The sequence below is a fragment of the Macrosteles quadrilineatus genome, unplaced genomic scaffold, assembly GCF_028750875.1.
Source record: "Macrosteles quadrilineatus isolate MER2022 unplaced genomic scaffold, UCM_ALF_1.0 Scaffold_8__2_contigs__length_117827958, whole genome shotgun sequence".
NCBI lineage: Eukaryota > Metazoa > Arthropoda > Insecta > Hemiptera > Cicadellidae > Macrosteles > Macrosteles quadrilineatus.
The window spans coordinates 93011327-93038128 of record NW_026542601.1 but is presented as its reverse complement, the minus strand read 5'-3'; the positions used below and the strand labels follow the sequence as shown (position 1 = coordinate 93038128).

The 26802-nt window shown below is 37.4% G+C and overlaps 1 long non-coding RNA gene across 1 annotated transcript in view; it reads right to left on the bottom strand.

Moving 5' to 3' along the window:
• LOC129001091 (uncharacterized) overlaps nt 1-26802 on the bottom strand; it is a 198320-nt gene that overhangs the window by 17770 nt on the left and 153748 nt on the right. The window lies entirely within an intron of this gene.

Below are 26802 nucleotides of genomic sequence, written 5' to 3'. Positions count from 1 at the left end.
GGGTGAATAGGCATTAAGCAGAACTACGCAAGCAAACACCTTATCAGTAAAACTTCGAAAAAAGCAAGAACGGTTCTATATAGTAAACTACCGGTACAGGAAAGAGCGGATTAAAAACTAGATACTACTGTAGATTGACAATCATGGAAGGGTAGACGTGTCTGAAGAAGATTATGTATACAGGAAGAGAAACATGCTACAGTACAGAAAAACACGAACGCCAAAAAAGAAAAAGACAGGAAAGAAGTGGACAGAAGAGATGTTGAAACACAGTGGATAAAAGAGATGAAAGAAGAAAATTATGAACGAGATAAAAAATTTGGGTTGGTTGAGTTTTAGCAATCTGCAACGATAGTAAACGGTCCCGGGGCTAGGTCTCACCATATGACATACGGTAAAAGCTTTTCATTATATGGAACATTTACTAAAACTGGCAAATTACAGACGGAAGTTGTTTATTACCGATTTACACAGAAACATTACAGTGTAAAAGTAATCATTGAATTCGAGATTATATTAACAGTGTTATACTAAGTAGAAGACCACATAGCATTCGAAAGCAATATCGATTTCTGAGCAGTCTCATATATATGTTTTGGGAATTATATACATTTGGATTTCCCTTTCCTAACATCAGCAGACGTTGACAAATTTATCGATCCAATAACAGAAATGGGCTGACGTGGTAACAATAGTAAACAGGGCCTTCTGGTTTGTGTCCTTCTGATCATCTGGCTTTTAACAAATACGTGAAAGCCACCAATGAGAAGCCAGGATGGCATCATAGACGGTACCATGTTGGTTATCGATGGTAATCCATTACTCAATTTTTACATTTTAATTTTTCAGATAGAATTTGAATTAGCTTATAACTTACATATGAAACGCTAAAACCCTAAAACAAACTAAGATGATAAAACGTGGATTCAAACAATAAAACTTCCAAGAGTAATTTTAAGCAATAAAAATATCTATAATCCCACACTCGTCCGGCCCAAAACTGAGGTATTTACAGTTCGGTTTGTGCGAGCGGGCCCCGCTAAGAGCCCATAAAAGGCCAGATTTAACAGCCGTTATAAAGGCATTTTGTTTATGGCCAGATATGCGTATCTGTATGCAGCCCAACAGCTATTATTTATTGAGGTTGTCTTTGGAGTTATGACGGCCGAGTTTGAGTTTTTGTCCCGCAGTTTTTGTGCCGGCCACTAATGGTCCTGGGCTGCAGGATTTGTCGAAAAGACACTTTTTAATCTTCACCGGTGGATACTTCTGGTATATTTGGAGAAATATTTATTTTACTAAGTTATAAAGATTGTATTTTTTTGACTTATGCACGAAACAGCTAAGATAAGTTTCGGTTTTGTGTAAATCAAAATTGAAATGAGGCTGAACAAATCTCATAAGCATATACTGAAATGGTTGCAGGGTGAAACATCTTCTGAGTGGTTTATTTTACAATACTTTTTTGCCCTCGGAGGACAAATATTCATTCAAATGAGATATTAAAATTATATGTAACTTTGGCATAGCACATTGTAAAAACGTTATCTGTGGTTTTGTAAGCTTCAAATACAGTGGAAACATTTTACTTTATTGTATAGAGTAGATTGATTAATAGTTTTTTTTGCTATAAAGGACATAATCACAAATAGGCAGTTTGGTACTAAACAAACGATAAACAAAATGGTTGTTACAAAGAGGTTTAGTTTTAAAATATCGTGATTCGTTGAATTTAGATAACGCGTTCATAGGACGACGATGCACCAGGGTTAAGATTAGTGAATGATGAGTGTTTAAATAATGAATGAGACTAAGATCAGCTGGTTCTTTAGTCAAGACGATAAATTTAAAAACAGATCAAGGTCACTTTGGTCCAGTTTCGAAACATCGAAAAAAATTTCAGACCACTACAAGAAAGGTTACTATGTTTTCATCTACCCAGCAAGTTTGTTGTAAGCCTAACTGAAACCACAGAGAAATCGCCTTCTCTACGTAGTAACAATTTCGCGAATCGTTTCAAAATTATTAAAGAAAAACTGATCCCTAACGACCAATTAGCCTCATATTTACGGTCCGAAGTAAGCACCGCCATTACGCCATATCGAAGAAATGTGGTAAATGATACATGTGCGAGCGACCAAGTAAAACATCGGCTCGAGCATTCCCGGACTGGGTCTATTAAAAATTATTGTGCGGCCGGAGAAATTAATACTGGACGGGAAATATCATTATTGTCGCAACTCGGGAAAAAAGAGGCCGAACGGATTCCGAGAGATCCGGATGAAAATACCGCCGCATTTCCGACGTATGTATTAGAGAACCACCCACCGTGATCGTATTAATGAGATATATCGACCGCCTTAGATATCGATTTGTAATCGATAATCGCTCGCAGTATAACGCCGGTCATACAAGTTGCTCGGTTTAAGTCTAATGTTTTTGCACTCGGCTAGAACAAAGTATCGACTCTGCTGGCGGTCCTGCTTAGCTTTCGGTTGTAAATAAGTTTCTTTTAGATTTACACTAACTTTATTCAATTTAGTAACTTTTTCTAAGATGCAATGTCTGCTTGTGCCCGTACACGAGTATGGACTAGGATTTACATTATGATGCCATAGTGAGGGACAGCTGCAGAAGGTATAAGAAAGCAATAGAGTTCCTTGCCGAGAGATGTCAGTACGACATCGACAGTTCGTTAGATGGGTAGTCAGTTATCAACAATATAGAGTTAACTTGGTCTAGGTCCAATTGTCGATGAAAATCAGCAAAGAAGTATTTCTTTTTGTTCTCCTGACTAGTTTCTTTTCTGGATTCCCAGTTTTTCTATTACTCTGGAAAGAGACCAAAGAGGTACAGACACAGGTAAAATAATAAAAATATCTAAAATTACCTGTTCTTCAACAACGGATAAAACAATGGACACCTTCTGTTAAACAATGGATAAAAAGTAAAATATGTTTTTGTATAATTAAAATAAGATCAATATGATATGGGCACGGATATGCTTGATTGTTGTTAGCTAACGTTCATGCTTGCTCGAAGTAATGCCCGCTAAAAAAGCCTAACTTTATTCTTTACAGGAAGGGCCAATTATTAATTTAAAATTAATATACAGTAGTCAAACAGGTTTAAATGTAATGTAATCAGTGACAAGTATTCTTACTGGATAAGGCCAGTTGTCTAATATATTATATTAAACATATTATATTTAAAGCCGTAAGATCAAGGGGCAGCTAGGGTTAAGAAATTATTCTATCAAAAACCTACTGACTTTTCTCAGGATCCAACCGGCAACCCTCAAACGGTCCGGTTACCCAGCTATGATTCGCTCTTTACAGATCAGTAGACAACATTTCCCACAACATCGGCATGTCCTGTCTATCCTGTGTGGTCCTTGGTCCTGTATGACTGATCCTCGGAGCCACTGACGCCATCAGAGGCATAACTTCTCCCAAGGCTCCGGTTTTTGCCGTCATATCGCTTACAAATTCAAAGAACCGCAGATTCATTTTGGCCCGGTTTCCAGAAATCGATTCACTCTAAATATTAATTTTGCTCAAAAACCCGTCCGGACAATTCTCAGTAATGTGTTCTTGTTAATAAAACAAAGTATGTACATTGTTACTTGTAAAGTAAGTTATGTGAACAGGGGAATAAGTAGGAGGACTAGATGAAGAAATAAGTAGCTGTTGTTTTTATGGGTTTTGAATATGCATGTAACAGTTGAAATTCAGTATGAATGAAAAGTTCAAACTAAAGTATTGGTTCAGGAGCGGATGAAACAACTTCCAATGAACTTATTGTGAAATAGAGGCTGAAATAACCCCGTGGCTACAGTTCTCGAAAGCACGAAGTTCGCTAGTTCAATCCTTGGAACTACGTAGCTCTTTGATTTTTGGTTGCCACTGATAATTATAAATAATTCTGAAATTATTATTGATAAATAATACTGACTAAATGAGCAGTTGATTTTAGTAGTAATAACGAAGAATTAGGTTAACTTAACATCATTCATTAATTTCTCGAAGCATTTGTTGTCCACTGAAGGATGATTGTCCAATACGGACATCAATACGTAGACAAAAGCCATTGATGTCTTAAACGGTTAGGAAATCACCATTAAATACTTCAATAAACACTACCAACCTAATATATTTACCTAATTTTAACAACGAACTGGTATGATCAGGTTTATGCTTGGGGACAATACATCGCTGCACCTTGGATCACTCGTCCAGGTTGGTAAGAAAGTGGGAACAAGTGTCTCAATTTGATTTGCCCATAAACGTGTGTTGTTGAAAGATTTTGTTGGTATGGTAATCCAATTCAATCAATTATTACATTTGAAAAACAATTTCATTGTTTCACCTCTTGGTAAAAAGCTCAACACATTTTGAATTCGTAAGAAAAACACGCAACTACAACTTCAGCCATTCAATCCACTGGCATCCCATGCGACTCTTCAGCGAGCGCTAATTGAAAATGAAGACACCTCCTCGGATAGGCGGATAGGCTCGCTCGTATCCTTGTTCCCATTGCGATACACATCTTCACGGTACTCGCATTTATCTTGTGATGGAATAGTAACCAGCTGATAACTAAACTTCCGTCGTGGCGCCGCGCCGTGGCGGGAAAGCACGCTATCGAGACACGCGCAAACACTGAGATGACCGGATAAACTATCCGACTACTGTGCAACCGTAGGCATTGTTTGATTGGATTATGTTGGAACTACTTTTGTGGTTTTACTCAATCTAGGCTCAATTCAATGATGGTGAGAACATCAGGCGGGCCTTTTTATTATCAATCGATATAGGACGCCACCACCTATCTGCGTATTTAAATCCAAATGTGAGTGAAGGATGATTGTAGCATAGAATGTGGTGTTTTGTGTAGCATTGTTACCGACTAAGACCAGTCAACCAGTTAGTTGTTGACCAGGCAGTCGTTATTGACCAGGATCATTTATTAAAATCCCAATGATCAAGGACAGCTGGGTCTAGTCTCGAACCCTCAAAAAGCTACTGACTTTTCTCAGGATAGAATGGTCGACCTTTTGATTTCCAGGCGAGCACTGTAAGATAATTTACTATGGAGCTGAATAGCTTAAGTTGAGGAGATGAAGTGTGTTGACTATCGAGGAGTTCCCGGTTCGATCCTGAGAAAAGTCTGTAGCTTTTCGATGATTTTAAATTGACTCCAGACGTCCTTGATCATTGGGAATTATTAAACGGTCCTGGCTAAAGAAACAGATGATCTTGTACAGCAACAAGGCTTCACAATATAACTATTTTCTACACTCACCCTTGAGGTGTATTCAGATAAAAATACGCTCCAAGTCAAAGTTTTTAAGTCCTAAAGACCGATCTCTACCTCAGTTATCATTATCCATCAAACACAATCTGCGACTTACATAACATGCCACAGCATTCTCAGCACAATATTAATCAAACAAAGGTATACAAGTGCTCATTCTCGTCGCAAATCTGCAAATACAAAACAACGATCTAGATGCAACATTACTTCAAGGCCGAGTGTTTTTGCAACACAAGTTTGTGTAAGCGCCAGTTCCATCATTTATGCACCACGACCACTCGGCGCACGCCTGTCGTTTGAATTCCGAAACGTCTGGAGGCAATGGTAAAAAATAAGTAGTAAGAACTTTCAGTTTATTCGTAAAAATAATCATCGTAGCCAATAATCGTTGAAATTCCGACTAACTGTTCATGGAAAAGACTTTCTAAATCGATCTTCGTGGAAATAGTAGTGGCCTTGGCTGTATAAGGGGCGGATTGGTTTTCATCTTCGAGTTTTGCTATTTAGATTGATCGGAATCTTAATGAAGAAGTTGATAGGAGTTGTTAAATCAATCATTGTGTTATAGCAATGGAGTTTATTGATCTGTAAGAATCAGTAGGTTCTTACTTCTTTATTTGATAGGAATAAAAAATTTTAAAATGTGGAAAAATTAAAATTTGTTTATGGATTTTCAGGTAATTGTCAAATTTGATCATACTTGATTTGTTTAGTACAGACTAAACGACAAAATATATTTGTCTTTATTTGGTTAGCGTTTCATAATCATTTTGAAAAGCAACTTTATGTCTCTGTGGATATCAAGAGATAAGCTAGAAATTAAGCTATTATTTCAAAAGAGTCAAACTTATTGGATATGTGTCTACAAAATATAAATGCCTACTTTTTCAGGTTTATTTCCTATTTTACATATTTTTTATATTATCATGTTTGTAAGTAAATAAATAGGTCTCAACTATAAACAAGAACTCAGGCAACTATTAGTTCAAATATTGATTATTATTATTCATCAAACTGAGTCAACACATAATATTAATCAGTTCGTACAGTATTTACAATCTTGTTACTTTCTTGTAGAATTTCAAGGCGCAATAGTAAGGACCATTCTGACTTTTGGAATAATTTTTGCAAAAGATTTATTTATTGGTTTCTACTTTCAGAATTTAATTAGACCTCATAAAATATTAAATTTAGCACACAAAATTGAACTATAAAACGGTTTTACTATTATTTGTCATAAACTGATTGCTTTTCTTAAGTAGTATATACATTATTCATCCAATTTAAATCTATACTACCTTGATATTATAATGAACAAAATATATAAAAACGATTATAAATTGTTGACCACTCACAAATAAAAAATTGTATACATTTTAATACGTTATTCCACTATTTCAATACTTGACTACCAATGTTCGTGCTGTATTGTGCTCTGCGAATGATTGATGTATTTGGTCCAGTTTTTGCCCCCCCCCCTCATCACCCACTCGGAATTTGGAATTAGATGAGCATTCTTGGAGCCGCAGTAATTAAAACATTTCTTCATCGGTTTTTACGCAGCTTTTAATAAATCTCGAAGAGTTCTGATCATTCGACATTAGTCCTGAATCTAAATTCAAATATTCAGACTAATGGGTCAATAAGGATCTGTTTTTGGGCAATTAAGAACACAACGATCTGTTTTTGTTCCGATATTGCGGCGAGTTTGGCATTCTTCAAAGTCATTACACAAATTAAAGTGGCTTCTTAAAATAGTTTATTTACAACATCATCAAAGACGATCGTTGCCTGTTGTGTTTGGTTAGGTTATTGTCATAATTATGATTATTTTATTACTTGCATTGAATTCAAATATATGCGATTGATAATGGAGTTGTATTGATTAATTTCTTTTCTCAATAATTTCATACTCTTCCAATTTTGACCTAAAACAATCTTAATTCATTTTTAAGAGAAAAACGTAAGCTGTCCTCAACCCCTTTAATAAATGTTGGGTTAGATAGATGAATTACATAATTTTAACACCAATATAACTTGTTTTGCACTTTACGCTACTCGCTAAGCTGTTTGGGGCAACTAACGAAGTTTGGCTGTTTTTAAATTTATGTTTGTATTCTAAATATTCACTTGAATATTCTTAAAATTATCGCACGGTGGTAAATTAATTGCAAATTGCACCATCAGTTAAATCATCTAACATACAACGTAACTATACAAAAATCTATTATATTATTAAAGTGATGCAGTCAAATGTGTGGCAATCATTTAAAGGCCTTTACCAAATAAAAATATAGGCATGTGTGCGAACCAAAAGGAAGCTTTAGAGTGTTTAGATTTGCCGAAAACTATTGGTATGAACGACTTCCCGAAGGGCTCTACTCCACAGGCAGAGTTCTAAAGGCCTACGTCTAACATGCTCAAGTAAAATCATTGACTATTGGAGAATTTATTAAATTAATTGGTTAAATTAGTCAGCTGTTCGATGCTATTAAATACTATTAAATGCTATTAAATGTAAATCATCACAAACATATTTTCCAAGTAAACAATCAAACACCCATTAACTGCTATTTTCTTATAATTTACTTGAAAAAATATGTATGTGGATCTTTACTTTTTACTAAATAATCTACTTAAATATAAAGAAATACATTTTACTTCCCTAGGGGGTAAAATTAAGTTTTCATTCTAAAATGAATGGTAGACGTGTGACTATTTTATACAGCAGATCTAAATACCAGCATTATTCTTTTCCACGTTCTTTTCCCATGCAAAAAACTTTATATTAATGGATGATTTTAAACGACATAAACCTGAATTAATCGAGGGCAACGCCCTCACTTGTAAATGTTACGAAACAATGAAGCGGTCGGTTTTGAAACGTCAAATTTATTAAAGCCGCAATATCAGTAAACCATAAGTGAAATATTCGGCAGAAAAACATACAACAAGCCGTCCCTGCGCAGGAGAGAAAAACTGCCATAAACAACGATGGAAAAAATCGTGCTCAATAAACTGTGGACGTTGGTTTTAATTGGATCCGGACCCTGACAGACAGTGTCGCGGACAAGAAAAAGACAGCTGACATAAAAATTGGACATGTTACTTCAATGACGTCTGGGTAAAGAATTAATAAGACAATTGATTGTCATGAACTAGCTAACTAGTTGATTGCATGTTTTCGCGATTGTGCATGCAGTGATATTTAAAGCACACGCCAACGCTTCAATATCTATATTAATAGGTAAACATGTTTCTTGAAATTTTTTTTCTCAGCTCGTGTGCATGGCAGGGAAAATCTACGCGTACTGTCAGAAAGATATTTTCCTTAAGTTGTGCAGAATCCCTTTATAAATAAAAAATAGGCTCAAAAATAAACAGAAAAATGAATTTTAAATTAAAACAAAATTATCGCAGGCCTTATAGGCTACCTGTTGACGAAATAACAACGAAGTATAGCCTAAACGGAAAATTATAACAAATGGGAGAAATTTCAATATCGTGTTTTATTTACAGCTTGGGGTGAAAATAGAGAGGTCTAGTTTTCGACCAATGGACTCAATTATTGATTTATGCTTTACAAAATAGTATGGAAGTATTATTGCGAAATGATATGTTTTCTGGGTCAAAAATGGGAAATCCAAATTTTACTCTATAAATCCCGTAGTTTTACGCTTGTGTTCCGAATATCTTCCAAATAGTTTGATTTTCGCTGGATTTAGTTATATCTCCATAACAGAGTCAATTCTTTTCTTATATTTTTACTCGAAATAATTCCCCACATCTTTGGAGGTTCTCGAATCATTTGTCACATTATTATCACATGGATTAAACACGTTAGTGAATTGAGGAATTTGAATTGGGCTCAGGTTCGTTTCCAGGACAAACCTGGACATGGTAGAAGTTAGTAGTCATTTTGACCAAATAACATTCTGATTTATTTGATTTTAATCAATACAATTTTGTTTAACATTATATACCTAGCTCTTGAAACAAGGAAATCCTAATTATAAAGAAATCTTTCAAACGTGACTGTTACTTATTACGCGGTATTTCATTAAAATACACCCATTTGATCCTAACTCAATCACCATTTTATTAATTTATTCACAACTTAAACTCAACACTCTACAACGCATTTCTACAGATGAACTCACATTTCGGACCACCACACACGGTCGACATTCTCACGTCCAGCGCGCCATTTAGATGAAATCTCATTCACAGAAGAATTTTCTATTAAAGAGTTAGTAGTTACGTGAAACAATAACCTCAATCGATAACTTTCCTAACAAGTACAGCTGTGAAACGCTTCACATAACTTCCCATGACCTACCGCTAGTTATGGTGTTTCTGTGAACGATGCCATAGCGTCTAGCGTCCCATCCTGGGCCGGACGTCCTTACCACAGGAAAGTTGAAGATCCATTTATGCTTCAATTGCTCTCTGGTATTCCAGCTATCGACGTACTATGTTGTGAACGTCTTGTTATGCATGGTAGTTTCTGCCGAGATAAAATATAGAAGGTCTTCTCGTGAATGAAAATATTGTACGGAATAGCTCCTGCCGCCCTGCTAATATTAAATAATCGATTGGGCAGAATAGATAGTAATCGTTTGATATTTCAATTTACTAATGTTTTAAGACTGTTCACAGTATGTTACATCAACGTAGCCTTTGAATAAAAAGTGCCAAAAGTGGTGTAAAAAATTATTAAACCGTGAAAATAATTAATAGATTTAGTTGGATGTATACTGAAATGATTAATTGTGCATTCTCTTAACCCTACCTCACCTCGGTTTTGAACTCATGTCGAAAAGAATCACTCTAAGCCCTACACCGTAGACGAAATGTAATGTTTTTTATCATTACACTAAAAATTTTATTTGGCTATGGTGAACTAGATTTTGCTGAATAAAATTAAAACCATTAAACAATTAATTATAAATCTAAAAGGTTTTCTTTCACATCATAAAACACCGTCTACAGGGTGTCCCGGGACTCTCTACCAATATTTTAGGGCATTGCTCCTGGGTAAGAAACATACCTAAATATCATATTTAAATTGTCCGGAAGTCCTTAGTTACTCACACAGCCGCCATTTTGTTTTTTTTTTCAGTTATAAATTTTTTTCTAAAGAATGGTTAAACATACGAAATGGAAACTTTGCACAAACATTTATGACGTCTAGACAAAGCTACAAAAAAATTATGAAGATTTTTCAAACTCATAAAACAAAATGGCGACCATTTAAAATTTTGTTTCTTAAATAACTCAAAAACCGTTGATTTTATAAAAAATTTTAATGGCCGCCATTTTGTTAAATGAGTTTGAAAAATCGTCATAATTTTTTGGTAGCTTTGTCTAGTTTTCATAAAGGTTTGTGCAAAGTTTCCATTTAGTATATTTAACCATTCTTTAGAAAAAATTAATAACTGAAAAAAAATAAATGGTGGCTGTGTGAGTAACTAAGGACTTCCGGACAATTTAAATATGATATTTAGGCATGTTTCTTACCCAGGAGCAATGCCCTAAAATATTGGTAGAGAGTTCCGGGACACCCTGTATAAAGGTTAACTCTTTAACAATATGGTGAAAACTAATTAAAACCAAAAAGGAATATTTCCATTGTTGTCTTTGCCGTCAAAGACTGCTAAAGAGAATTTTATTGGACGGACTCAAAGGCGTTCGGAGTGAGCTGGCCACTGCGGTCGGGGTTGTATGACAAGAGATGGCACATACACGCATTCTTTGCTTCTTTGCAAACCAAAATCACAAACATCCAATTAATTACAAAGAGTGGTCACCTGGTATTCTAATATCCGTGAAACTCTAGTCTTATTGCGAGTCTTCATAGTGGTTTGTATTTGAAACCCGGCGCCGCGCCGTGGCACCTCCCCACACTAATTATTTACTTCTTTGATGCATTTTTCAAACGCGATATTACGTTTCGAAATCTGTAATGAGTTCTTTTATTCCTTTCCGAGCTTTGTTGAGGATTACACAACGTTTGAAAAGAGATTTTTGTGGGAAGGTTTACGTTTTGGATATTTGTTTGGGGAATGGTTGATTTGGAATGAATGAAATGAGGATTAAATAGGGGACATTCTTTTAGGTGGTGAAATCGAAAATGTTTGAAACAATTATTTAATGAACGAATGCTTTATACAAATTTCAAAGTTTTTCAAAAGCAATAAAAGCTTATTTCTATCATTGGATTTCGTTAACGTTTACGTACTGAACATTTTTCGTATTGCGCTGTATTTTTTAAACCCATGGCATTCGTATGCCCAAAGTAATTTTTAATAACTAAACTTTTTTTACTAGGACACTAGGCACGAGCCTGGGATTGTTTTTCACATTACTTCAGGCTAGTCCTAGGGGTTGCGGCATTATCACTTAGATAAAATCCATTGGTGACTTGGCGGGGATCGAACCTGGGACCTCAGGGACTGAAGTCCCGCACTCTTGCCACTACGCCAGCTCGCTCCCCCTAAACTAATGACATGATATATCCTTCCCAACGAGTCACTACCAGAGGTTGTAACTTTCATGCTGCAGTTTTTATTTATTTGAAAAATCACACTGTTAAAAACTGTATAAAGTATAAATACATTCTAGCGTAGTTAATGAATTGGTGACTCACCGATGGCTTGACTTCGCTTTATGGTGCCTTAACTTTTAATTTATGAATACAGTCATGGATATTCTAGTAAAAGGCCGCGGCGGAACAAAATCGGCAACACCGCAGCTCCGGCATATCTAAAACGCCGTTGCATTAATGTGTAATGGAGTTTCTGCTCAACGTGTATGTTTGGTTTACACGTGTGTTATTACCAGGCTTATTCTGTGTTCGCTTGTGGCGATAGGCAGGCCGGTGCGACGTTGCCAATCACCAACCGCGGTCTTGTAGAGGAGGCTATGGTACAAAGTGGCCTACTGTACCGCTGACCTCTTAGCCTGATAGGTACTACAGATAGGTTATGGTCGGGGAAATACAAGGCCAAGAAATGCTGTCAACCTCTTAAAATCTATGATAAATTACCTTTAGAAAACCTCCAACATTATATCCAACTTTTTTACACTTGAACTTTCCTCCAATTTCGGAAAATATTTTAAGAAATTTAAAATTTTTTACATCCACGTCTATGTAATCCACGTTAACATGTAAGCTCTTCATGGAAAAACAAGTTGTAACGAAATCTAATAATACAGTAAAATGAATGCAAAAGGTTTGTACATACTGTATAAATTACTTATAATAAAGGCAGACTAAGATGACTTGAAGCTTGAGTGACAAGATTCAATTTACCCCCCGGCTCCGGCTTACATGCACTAATCACAGCAACACATTTATTTCCATTTTCACTTGTCTCCAGTAATCATGGCGAATTGACGTCCCCTAATTTGTTTTCAATTATTTGTTGTCTCTGGCAGCTTCTCCTCTGAAGAATAACCTCCCTTCGATCCTCGTTCGTTTAACTGTTTTCGTTAGTTGATTTTGAATATCAATTTGTCTCCCAAATTGTTTCAGGCGTTTCAAAGTTGAAACGCTTTGGCAGCTTACGAGTTTCAACTTGGAAACTGCGATATTAGATTGTGATTGTCAGTAGGTTAACGATTTTTTAACTGGACTCGTTTTGTTTTGTTTTATAAAGTGTATTTGAAGAAAAACATATGTATTTTTATTTGTCACACAAAACTAGTGAATCATTTTATGACTGATGCTAATTTTACTGTTTACTCTCAATAGTGCAACACTACCAGGACTAAAAGTTCATTGAATTACCATCAAATGTTAAAAATTAATTTATATACAAAAAAATTACATGAAATGTCCTAAGGTATAATTTTGGAACATTCATGGTTCGAGTTATATAAGGACCACAAAATACCATAAAATAAGTGCAGTGTGTTAATAGAAAATCATCACAAATTTCAAAATACGCTGGACATAGACTAGATTGTTGCACAGTGTCGGATTAGCGACTGAAGAGTTATGAAGAGTCAGATAATCGAGTGTCAAATGCAGATTTACAAACCAAAACTACTGATTAAGAAGAGTAATTAATTTTTTTATCTAAATATTACATGAACACATAACAAACAAGTACTGTTTATTAAGAGAATTAATTTTCTTATCATACGAACTACTTTTGTTCTTGTTTTGGCCTTCCGGGCTTTACTTAAAAACATCAACTGATTAACAGCTGTATCACATGAAAAATCTATTTGGACTTAAATTTAAACCCCTAATCTTTTCTCTCCAACCACATCACCTTAAGCCGGGTTTTCCTAGGCGCGGAGTCGGCGAGCGAAGAGAGGAACGCGGAGAGCGGACTCCACTTGTCTTAGGCAATTTAATGTTACTGTTTTCCTAGAAGCGGAGCGGAACGCCATGTTAATTTCAATTCCTCTCTCCGCTCTCCGCTTCCGCACCTAGGAAAACCCAGCTTTACGTAATTTGAAGACGTCGAGTCGCTAACAAATACAGTAAATGTCGACGCGCTTCCTCCTGCAGTTCGACTAAGCAGCTTGTTAGATCGCCTATTCTCCGCCTAGAAGGACAAGGAGGGCAATAAGTGAGAAAGTCAGTGGACAGCAATATCACGTGGGACATAGATCCATCATGGCCTGAAGCAACAACATACTAAACAATCCACGGACATTGATAGGAACACATACAAAACAGCTGATTGTCAACACGCCCATTTAAATACGTCACCGGGTGTCGTACAAAAAAGGATATATTTAAATAGCATTCCTCCAGCGGATTCTATTCGCCGCGGCTTTTTGCGGACGACTTTTGCACGATTATTTCAATATTTTTTCTCCTTCGCACCTAAAACGGCACGCCCTATTAGAGGAGCTAGTGACAGGTGGATTTATGCGTTGAATTCACAAAGCTCGGGTCCGTCACCTCGCCTTCACACCTTCCCAATTCGCGCTTATCCAGAATCGCGTCGACACACGCCGTGAGTTACAGTTGGAGGATGGTAATTAGCAACTAGTTGTGTGAGCTGATGTCGATCAGTCGCTGATGGAACGTTTACAGGGACAGTATGTAGCTGTGGACACTCATAGGTGCCGAACTGTGTATGAAGTGAGTCATTAATACACATATAAACCACAGTATCAATATTTTATTTTATTGCTTCTCCACAACATTTTCAATGTTTACTTCCCCTACTGGAATGGTCTCAACCCAAACTAAAATGGTCTTAAGTAATTCAATTTTGAACTTTTACCTTTTTTTATAACATCATTAATTGGTAGCCCATTCTAAAGATTTGAAGTCGAGGATTGCGTTTTACACTTCAAATATCGTCTCGCCGTATATTGTGGGTTATCGACCTAAAAATCCTCCTATAACATAAATATCGTCTACAGCTGATTTATAACGATTAAAACTCACTGAGTGTTTTCTTCCAAATTTTGTTTTACCTTTTATTTCTGGCCAAAACCCTAAAAGATTGTCTTTACCTGATGCGCAAAGGTGATAAATACAATTTGTGTACAATCCACTACGTAATAAGGGAGTATGTTTTATCTATGGTAATGACCTCATTTCGTCAGCAATATACACGTCATTCGCGCAGTTCATATATCTCCAAGTGTCAAGTCCGATGTATTACAAGTAGCCCCAGGTGGAGGGGAGGCAGCTGGCTGTTATGATTTAATAACCATGTCAGCTTATGCAAATGACACAAGTCAATTTGACTGCAGCTGCGCCTTCCTCATACTTCCTCTGCATTCATTCCTCAGCTTTTTATCTGATGATGTGCATCGTCTGCAGCTTCCGCTCTCTAATACTGAGTTGTGGCTCGATTTCGACACAAACATCGATTTCGGTAAAATGCAGTTTTGGGTTTAGCAAAAGTGCGATAAACTGATGGAGTACAGGTGCATCGTTTGTTTACGCAAGTTTGGAAGTGATAGAGTTGGTTTTACAGGGATTATCATAATTTTACGATATTCCAACGGTTTAGGAAAGCTGCAAGAAAATGCAAATTGTTGCAACGGAACATTAAATATCGTGGGTTCTAAACAACATATTTACGTTCAGGTGTACATTTTTATGTTGACAAACCGAACTCCAGAGGTTAGCGTTAATACTATGATAGTAGTGGTGTATGTAGTGTATGTAGTAGTGGTGCATTCATGAAAATAATGCTAATAGATTACGATTTATCTTCTAACAAATAACCTTTACCTTTACCTACTCAGCATCAACTAATGTTATTGAATTAAAATTCATGATGTAGCCCCTGAACTGTTTAATTAGACTAATATGAGGTACATACCTTTACGTCAACAGTTCAATTGTGGTAAGTAGAACTCACAACATGTTTCGCCTATTCAGGCAAGGCCCCACTAGACAAAACAGGCCATGCTAGGAACCATGACGTCACACTAGTGGATAGATTTCATTGATAAATTCCTAGTGGGGCCTTGATTTGGTGGGGCATCGTCAGGTGATATCCTAATTTTATTGTCTGGTTAAATAATTCGTTCCACTTCATACGTTTATTTTATCAAGTCTTAAAACATGTAATCTAACATCTTTCAACCATGCCTAAGAGATAATATTCCTGCTTCAACTATGTCAATTCCAAAGTAACTATGATGGCTGAAACTAGAGCCACCCCAGCTAGCCCTCTCCGTATTCCCCAAATTTCCACTCAACACCTTTTGTCATAATATCTATTCATTCTTCTCCCAATTATATCCATGAACCTACCATAACCTCCACCAACCATTTTTCTAATACGCAATTTTTCTTATTTTTGTCATGTCTCCATTCTAAAACAAAATTGGGAGTGAGACTTCAGATCTGGTTTGCAAACTGTGCGGAGTTCCTCGAGTTATTTGTTTAGGCCCCGTGCTTTCAATTTATGTACGTTTGACCCAGAAGTGTATATTTTTATACAGCAAACTTATACACTGATGACTGCCAACTACACTTGGCATGGCATCAGCAGCAATTGGGCTTATCAATGCTGATTTCCAAATTTGTCAATGACTAGTCATGAATCGCCTTGGATTGAATGTTGACAAGTGAGTTGCCATGCATACATTCTATGAGAGGTGAGGGATTCTATGAGGAGGTGAGAAGAATTATTATATTGAAAGAATTACGCAAATCTGCTATATAAGCCAGCCTTGATGGCAAGGCGTTGCCTGTTTGCAATAATGTCAACACCCTTTGTGTTTTACTTGACAAAGTTCTCTCATTTTCTGACCACATCATTTCTGCAGTTAGAAGCTCATTGGGTAGACTGAGAGGACTTTAAATATCTGCCTCTAGAACATGGCAAAACACAGCTCATGCGGTCCTTGGTCCTACCAGCCTTTACATACTGCTTTCCTGCATATGGGGAAAACATCTCTATAGATATCATGGCAAGAATTCAAAGAGTTCAAAATTCTGCAGTAAGGTTAAGCCGTAAACGCTTTGACCACGTATCATCCTTTCGAGATGCTGCAAAGCTTATCCAAATTATTGATAAGTTATTTAGGAATCTTAGCTGATGTCTGGTCTACAAATTATTCAAGCTCAGAGATCAGTGCTTTATCTTGGAGAGGCCTGGGAGACTTGGGGTTGGAAGAAAGAACTATTCTTATTACGGAATGCAGTTGTATAGTTACCTTTAAAGGCCTTTTTTAGTTATTTATTCCTCCTCAAACCAAATCTTCGCCCACCCACTAGCCACCACTACCAAGGCCATGCGTCTTCTTACGAGAGATTATCTTTGTCATAACCTCTATCCCTCCCTCAACCATATACTATGACCTCCCCTCCACCACAACCATGATCGTGCATCCACTTACCATCTTTACTATAATTTCTATCCCTCATTAAACATAACTACGCTTCGCTCCAAAACAACCAAATCATACCTTCCCCTATTATCTTTGTCATAAACTCTATCCCTCCCAAATCTATGAGCCCCCACCACAACCACGGCCATACCCAGTCAACCACGGTGGTTGTAACCAGAGCTGCTCCGACCCACTGACTCGACCTCCTCTTCCATTCATTACCTTTTTATTCGCTTCACAACTCTGCGAAGTCGCAGAGACAAAAACGCTTCAGTAAATAACATTCCATGAAGCGTTGACGAATTCAAAATTGATTTCACCGCCACGACAAAAAGGACATCAGCCTGCTTCTTCGCTGTCATAGTGGGGAAACTGTTTCCCTTTTGTTTTTTAATTTCACCCACAGGAAACTGTAATGATCGTGATTAGGAGATCCGTCGATAGATAACTGTGACGGCGCAGCTCCGTCACGGGGAGTGGACCACTTTAAATGGGTGACTCGCGAGGTTCATGATTTGCGAAACTGTTTCAAAATTGCGTTTATCGTGTAGGATAACCTTTAAAATGTTCACCTAAGTAAATAACCTAAGTCAGCTACATACGTGCTCTATGTAGATAGTAAACATTATTAATGCACGGTGAGTATTTAGAGTGGGTGATCGGTGTGGCTTTGTTACTAAGTAAGATCAGCTGTTTCTCTAGACAGGAACTTTATTAAATTGCCAATGATGCCTGTTCAGTTATATTCAGTATAATTAACTTTGTTATAATAATGCTTTCTATCAACTAAAAATAAATACAGGTGGCATTGGTTTTTAATTTGTTTTAATGTTTAAAACAACATATGTGATTTAACAATGAAATAATTTATTAGTAATTTTGTTAGATGAAAACAAACACATCAAGACTCAAGATCCCTCTTTCTCTTTTGTAATCTCTCTTTAAAGTTCTGTAAAATCATTGAAAGTTTATTTGTTAATATTAAAACTATTTGTTAATTGTATCTCAGTGTTCTAATTTGAAGAATCAAACTCCGCTTAACTTATAAATACAGTCCACTCCACACGCTACCGAAATTCTACATGGTCCTTCGGCCGCAGATCATCTGAAACTCAGCTCTTTTGGTAACTATAAGTCACAATTAGTTCTACTCCAACTCCAACTTGCAACCTTAAAAATGAACTACTCACTCCTTTCTCATCAGTAAGAAGTAAGAAGACTATCAAGACTACTGTAGATCTAAAAGGTCAATATCTAAAGGACTTTGATTCCTCTATTTTATGCATATTGTTTTTGTTGTAATTTATTAATTGACATTTCAATTTGTATCAAACTGTACAATTTGGTAATTTGTAATGCTCAGAGCCACCATTAATAGCGCTAATGTAACAATGCCATCTGTCATCTGTGTCTCGTATTGCAGATAATGACAATCTCTAATCTCTCTCTCTCATTCTAGTTCCCAAACACTTAAACAATGAAATTCGTCACCCTCTCTAGGCAATTAAACTCAATTGCGAATCGTTTAGCCAAAATCCAAACTAACATCCAAGCGTTGGATTTATTACCTGATTTGTCCCCAGAACAAATAAATAAGATAAAACTTTTAGATTCAGAAACACTTAGAAAATACTCAGAATTTGAAACCTCCGTTGCGAAACTATTCAATAGTGACACGCTTCCCGATGATTATGAAGAAGATACACTCTTTCAATTACAAGATACTATATCTTACTTATATGTAGGAATTCAAACTCTCACGAAGAAACACCTTTCTCAAGATCCTACAAGTCATATGCCTGTTCTAAACACTGACTCAATAACAAATACTCAATCAAGTAGCCTACCCCATAGGCCTAGTAGCTCTTCCTCAAACCAAGATAGCCACTCTCTAAAACTCCCTCCTCTATCTCTCAAAACTTTCAATGGTTCACCGGAACAATGGTTATCTTATGTTAGCCTGTTTCAAGTATCTGTTCATGATAATGAAAACATATCCAAAGTTGAGCGATTTCAATATCTGCTTTCTACTCTACAGGGAGAACCTTTCAATCTTATAAAGAATTTACCAATCACAGCTGAAAACTATGATGTAGCATGGGATCTTCTTCAAAAACGGTATCAAAACAGTAGGAAAATCATAAGCATACACCTCAACAACATAATAGACTTACCTAACCTAAGTGACTCCTCCCTCAAGAACATTCGCTCGTTCATTTCTCAATATAACGAAAATGCCCAAGCACTCATTGCACTCAATCATGACATAGCCAAGGATAATATCTTGCTCTCAGCCATGTTACTAAGGAAATTACACGCAGACATTCGCAAAAAGTTTGAAAGCTTACGTCTAAATTCTCAAGACCTTCCAACCGTAGGTGAAGTAATAACATTTTTAGAAAATGAATGTGCTTACTTAGAAGCTGCTAACCTCTCTAACTCTCAGTTTCCTAGAACTACTTCAAGCAATAGCATAAATGTAGGTTTCCCTCAAAATAGTAAGAGGTCCAGCCCTCACTCCTCTCAGATAGGCCTACATAAGTCTACACCGAACCGCACTACTTTACTAGCTTTCAGAGACTCAAACGCCACATGCACATTTTGTAGTAAAAGTGATCACAATATTTACCAATGCTCAGAGTTTAAAGATTTGTCCGTACAGGAAAGATACAATTTTGTGAGGAAAAACCACCTCTGTTTGAACTGCTTAGGTACCGCTCATTCTGTCAAAGACTGTAAGTCAAATAAAACATGTTTTCACTGTAAACTGAAACATCACTCCCTCTTACATCAAACTAATAATAGGCCTAATGATAAGCTTACCGGTAATCAAAAGCCTAAAGATAATGCTCCGATGCCCAAGGAAATGAATAAAACATTTGATCACCCTGAACCTCCCTTTGTAGCTGTCTCCTCCAACCCTAATACCACTATATTGCTAGCCACTGCATTGGTACACTTGAAAGCTAATAACGGTAACACAGTTGTAGCCCGAGCCGTTATTGACTCCGCATCTATGGTAAGCTGCGTAACAGAAAATATTGCTAACCTGCTTATGCTTAAACGGACATTTTCCAGTAATTCCAAGATAGATGGCCTATCATCAGTAGAAGTTAAATCTAAAGGTGTGTCAAAAGTTAACATATCGTCTCTTAGCGGAGAAATGATTGCTGATAACAACCCAGTCCTTATTCTAGACAGAATAACCTCAAACCTCCCACACTCAGAAGTTCCAGTTAATGTTAAAGAATACTTCAAACATTTGGTCCTGGCTGATCCAACTTTTCATCTGCCTAGTAAGATAGATATGCTCATAGGTGCTGATCTATTCGCTAAAGTGATCACTGGTGAACGCATCATCATTAACAAGGATCTTCCTGCTGCCATGAATTCTGTATTTGGATATCTTATCATAGGATCTGCCCCAACTCTTCCTGCTGTAGTCCCTCACAAAACAGCCCCTCAATGCAAGGGTAATGTTTCTTCTTTATTAAGTACTCAAGATATTGATTTGCACAATTCTCTGCAGAAATTTTGGACTCTAGAAGAACCTCCCATCAAACTTCATGTAACATCTGAACAAGAAATTTGTGAACATCACTTTCTAAACACGGTTTCTAGGGATTCAGATGGACGCTACTTTGTTAGGCTACCCATAAAAGAAAATCATCCCCCTCTTGGTGACTCATCATTTTGCGCTCGCAATAGATTCCTATCACTTGAAAGAAAATTAGAAAGTCAGCATGAAGTTAAAGCAGAGTATAGTAAAGCCATACATGATTTATTGTCATCTAGTCACATGGAACCTGTTAACCCTCCTCCAAACAGTGATAATAAACAATTTTACTTACCTCACCATGCTATTGTCAAAGTAGATTCCTCAACCACCAAGCTTCGTGTAGTATACGATGCAAGCGCACGCAGCTCCTCAGGTGTCAGCCTTAACGATATTCTACATACCGGGCCAAAACTACATAATGATCTTAATGATATTCTGTTAAAGTTTAGACTTTCCCCTATTGTCTTCTCATGTGACATCAAACAAATGTTTCGTCAAATAATGATCCACCCAGATGATAGAAACTATCAAATGTTGTATTGGAGAGATGACAAAGATGACCCCCTTTCAGTTTACCGTTTAACTACGGTTGTGTTTGGATTCAACTGTTCGCCCTACTTGGCAATAAGGACACTTCACCAACTTATCACCGATGAAGGTGCAAACTTCCCTCTGGCAGCTGAGGCTTTAAAGAAACAAGTATATGTAGATGATTTAATTTTAGGTGCCAACAGCATAGAACAAGCTTTGGTACTAAGAAATGAGGTGGAACAACTTCTCTTAAAAGGATGGTTCGAACTGAGGAAATGGACTAGCAACTGCCCTCAAATCATGGAAACTCTTCCCGACTCTTACAAAGAAACTCCTCTATATTTCAACTCCTCAGATCAACCTTATTTTAAGGTACTAGGTATAAAATGGTCACCTAACTCAGACACTTTCTCTTATCAGTTGAATATCCCAGATACACCTCCCACTAAACGAGGTATACTTGGAACAGTTAGCAGAATATTTGATCCAAACGGTTGGTTGACTCCAGTCACTCTTTGGGTAAAAGCGTTGATACAAGTTTTATGGGCACTAGGTTTATCATGGGATGCGCCTGTACCTCCGGATCTAACTGAAAAATGGTCTAAGTTCCTCCAACAACTTCCTTTCTTAAGCGAACTTAGCTTACCTCGATATGTTTCCGTAGCTGATGCTGTTCATATCAGTTTACATGGATTTTGTGATGGGTCTGAAACAGGTTACGGAGCTTGTGTCTACTTGCGATGTGTAAGTTCTTCCGGAGAAATCAACGTACATCTGTTAATTGCCAAAGCTCGAGTAGCTCCTCTTAAGAAGATCTCCATCCCTAGACTAGAATTGTGTGGTGCCCATCTTTTGTCCAAACTCCTGAACTATTGCAACTGTCTACTCTCTCAAGATTATCTTGTCAACGAATTACATGCTTGGTGTGATTCATCTGTAGTCTTGTCATGGATAAAAACTGTACCCTGCCGCTTAAAAGTTTATGTTGCAAATCGAGTCTCAGAAATTCAAGAACTTACTCCTTTTTACATATGGAAACATGTCTCAACTCATTGTAATCCAGCTGACATTGCCAGTAGAGGGACCCTTCCCATTTCTATGAAAGACAACAGTTTATGGTGGAACGGTCCCAATTGGTTATCTCTGGATCAGGAATCATGGCCTATTCCTTGCTTCACCCCTCTCCAAGACGAACAATTGCCAGAACGTAAGACCGAACCTTTACCAATAATGGTTACAACTCAAAAACCAGACTTATTCAATAGGTTTTCATCTTGGTCAACCCTCCAGCAAGTCATCGCTTACATTCTACGCTTCAAAAATAACCTAAAAAACCAGGTTAAAGAATCAGGGGTTTTAAAGCTTGAAGAGCTTGATAAAGCAACAATCACTATCTGTAAAATGATTCAACAAACAGTTTTTTCTGAAGATATTTCTAGATTGAAAGCTGGAAAACCTTGTTCCTCCCGTCTTGCGTCTGTCTCCCCCTTCTTAGATGAAAATGGATTGATTCGTGTTGGAGGCCGCCTTAAGCACGCTCATGTATCCTACGCTGCAAAGCACCCTATTGTCTTGCCCAAAACTAACCATGTCACCAATCTCATCGTTGATCATTACCATTTGAAACACTTGCATGCTGGACCTCAGTTTTTACAAGCCGTTATATCTCAGAAGTTTTGGATCCTATCTGCTCGAAGTGTTATTCGAGGAAGAGTTTACAAGTGCATCCGATGCTTCAAATGCAATCCTAAGACAACAACTCAGAAAATGGGAGATCTTCCTCCCCAACGAGTCCTACCTTCAAGAGTGTTCAACAACTGCGGGACGGACTTTTTAGGTCCATTCTCAGTTAAACCTTCCAAATTAAGGAAGTCCTGTCCAATCAAAGTATACGTTTGTATCTTCATTTGTTTTTCTGTCAAGGCTGTACATTTAGAGGTTGTTACAGATCTCAGTTCCGAAGCTTACCTAGCAGTATTGACAAGATTTGTCTCTCGACGAGGGTTGTGTAGCAACATCTACTCGGACTGCGGAACAAATTATGTAGGTGCCGCTAATGAAGTTCAAAAGATTGTTAAGAATTTTTTCGTCCAGAAAGAAACTCAAGAAGCTCTTAGTAAGTTTTCCATGGAAAACAACATTAAATTTCATTTCTTACCTCCCGCAGCTCCGCACCAAGGTGGCCTTTGGGAGAGAACTGTCCGCAGTGTCAAACACCATCTTCGGAGAGTCATAGGGGAACAGATTCTTACTCTTGAAGAGTTCATCACACTAACAACTCGCATCGAAGCAATTCTAAATTCACGGCCCTTAACCCCACTTTCATCTGACCCCAGCGAAATTAATTGTTTAACTCCAGGTCATTTTCTGATTGGAGGACCTCTTTTATCTCTTCCCGAAGCTGACTGGAATGATGTCTCAACAAACAGATTGTCAAGGTGGAAGTTTGTTCAAGCATTAACCCAAAGTTTTTGGAAAAGATGGCAAAAGGAATACCTCTACACGTTGCAACAACGAGGGAAATGGAGAAGTCCTCAACCTAACATCAAAATTGGAGATCTTGTCCTATTGCATGAACCAAACCAATCTCCCCTTTCATGGAAAATGGGACGTATCATTTCAACCTCCCCAGGGCAAGATGGTCTTGTACGAGTTGTAAGATTAAAAACTTCAACAGGAACACTCTCCAGATCTATAACTAAAGTCTCACCCCTCCCAATCAATGAGTAATAAAAGAAGTTAAGACTGTTAACCAAGAGTTTATTGTAAATAATATGTTCATTTCTAAATACATTTTTTTTCTTCTCAATACTTGATTATTAGGTGAACCCCACTAAGTGGTTCACGGGCGGGGGTATGTTCAGTTATATTCAGTATAATTAACTTTGTTATAATAATGCTTTCTATCAACTAAAAATAAATACAGGTGGCATTGGTTTTTAATTTGTTTTAATGTTTAAAACAACATATGTGATTTAACAATGAAATAATTTATTAGTAATTTTGTTAGATGAAAACAAACACATCAAGACTCAAGATCCCTCTCTCTCTTTTGTAATGTAAATGTAAAGCTCTGTGAAATTGTTGAAAGTTTATTTGTTAATATTAAAACTATTTGTTAATTGTATCTCAGTGTTCTAATTTGAAGAATCAAACTCCGCTTAACTTATAAATACAGTCCACTCCACACGCTACCGAAATTCTACAATGCCAATGAAGGACTGTCGAGTTTAGTTTTGGACCATAAAGTTAAGTTATGGCTTTACTCAGGATCGAACTGTCAACATTCTGATTGAGAGGTAAGCGCTAACCACTCTGGGTTCTAACCTTGAAATGTAAAGGCAATCTTTAGGTTTCATAAAAGATAGTTTTTAACATTGACTTTAAATAATAGTGACAGTAGTTTTCTTACACTATTGTAAAATGCCTGTTTGGAAGTGTATTTCGTAACGTTTGAGAACATAGATGGCAATCAAGTCTTCTTTTCGAGCGGAGCGAGCGAAGCGAGCGAAGCTCTTATACGCCGACTCTTATGCATTTCGTAATACGCAAACTCCTCCTAGACGGCTGAATCAATCGTTTTCAAATTTTGCATGGTGATAAAGACCATATCGGTGAGTGCTAACATCTATATGGCGTTAAAAAAGTCTCTCAGGAATCCGCCCCACTGGGTCTCAAAGTTTCAATGTAATCCTTATGGAAGCAGTAATTGACACATAAACAAAGACATATGATCAGCTGTTGACTTTTGAATGCAGTAGATAAAGAAATAGCTGATAGCATTATTCCACAGATATTAGAACAGAAACGGTATGGATCATAAATATAATCAAATGACGACACTAGCTTGAGGTCCGTGACGTAGAAAGTGGTGAATCTGTTAATGACGATTAGATTTAGGTATCTGCATTCCTAAAACTCTATGGGAAGGGAGGAAATCAGGTCCGCGACGTAGGAAGTGGTGAAGGAAGTAGTCAAGACGAGCAGTCCGGACTGTAGGAACTGTTTGTGACGATTAGATTAAGGTACCATACCTGCAATCCTAAAATGGTATTGGAAGGGAAGGAAACAGGACCGCGACGTAGGAAGTGGTGAAGGAAGTAGTCAAGGCGAGCTGTCCGGAGTGTGGGAACTGTTTGTGACGATTAGATTAAGGTACCTGCAATCCTAAAATGGTATTGGAAGGGAAGGAAACAGGTCCGCGACGTAGGAAGTGGTGAAGGAAGTAGTCAAGGCGAGCTGTCCGGAGTGTGGGAACTGTTTATGACGATTAGATTAAGGTACCTGCAATGCTAAAATGGCATTGGAAGGGAGGGAAACAGGTCCGTGATGTAGGAAGTGGTGAAGGAAGTAGTAAAGGCAAGTTGTTCTGATTGTGGGATCTGTTTATGACCAATAGTTTAAGGTATTTGCAATCCAATAATGCTAAGGGAAGGGAGGTAAACAGGTCCTTGACGTAGGAAATGGTGAAGGAAGTAGTAAATGCGAGCAGTCCGGAGTGTGGGAACTGTTTATGACGATTAGATTAAGGCATCTGTAATCCTAAAATGCTATGGGAAGGGAGGGAAACAGGTCTGAGACGTAGGAAGTTGTGAACAAGTAGTCAAGGCGAGCTGTCCGGAGTGTGGGACTTGTTTATGACGATTAGATTAAGCTAACTACAATCTTAAAATTCTATGGGAAGAGAGGTAAACAGGTCTGTGACGTAAGAAGAGGTGAAGGAAATGGTAAGGTGAGCAGTGTAGAGTGTGGTAACTGGAAACCGTTTGTAGCAGTTAGATTAATGTATCTGCAATGCTGAAATGCTATGAGAAGGGATGGAAACATGCCCACGACATAGAAAATGGCGAATGAAGTAGTAAAGGCTAGCAGTGCGGAGTGTGGGAAATGTTTGTGGCAATTAGATTTACGTATCTAAAATACTAAAATGCTATGGAAAGTGATGAAAACAGGTCCACGATGTAGGAAGTGGCTTAGGAAGTAGTAAAATATGAGCATAGTCACAGAAAACAAACTACGTGGCATAGTGTGAGAATTGTCTGTGGCAGTTACAGTGGCAGTGGACGACTGTTTCACGACAGTTTGTCGTAGTCGTGAGATTATCGTACAGTGGGCGAGCTCTCATAAGATCTAATGGTTCACTGTTGAAATGTTGTCGTTCCGACACAGTGTCGTACGACCGAAATCGTATAGTGGGCGAGGGGCTTTAGATTGATGTATCTTCAATCCTTAAACGCTATGAGCAGGGAATGAAACAGGCCCCACGACGACGTAGGAAGTGGTGAAGGAAGTAGTAAAGGCTGGCAGTGCAGAGTGTGGGAACCGTTTGGGCAGTTAGAAAAATGTATCTAATACTTAAATGCTATGAGAAGGGAAGGAAACAGGTCCACGACGTAGGGGGTGGTGAAGGAAGTAGTAAAGGTGAGCAGTGTTGAGTGTGGGAATGGATTAATGTATCTGCAATGCTAAAATGCTATGGGAAGAGACTGAAGACTGTATGTTAAAATTATTACGAAGCACGAATCGACACATATTTTCGATACATGCAATCGTTTACAATAGAAATTTAC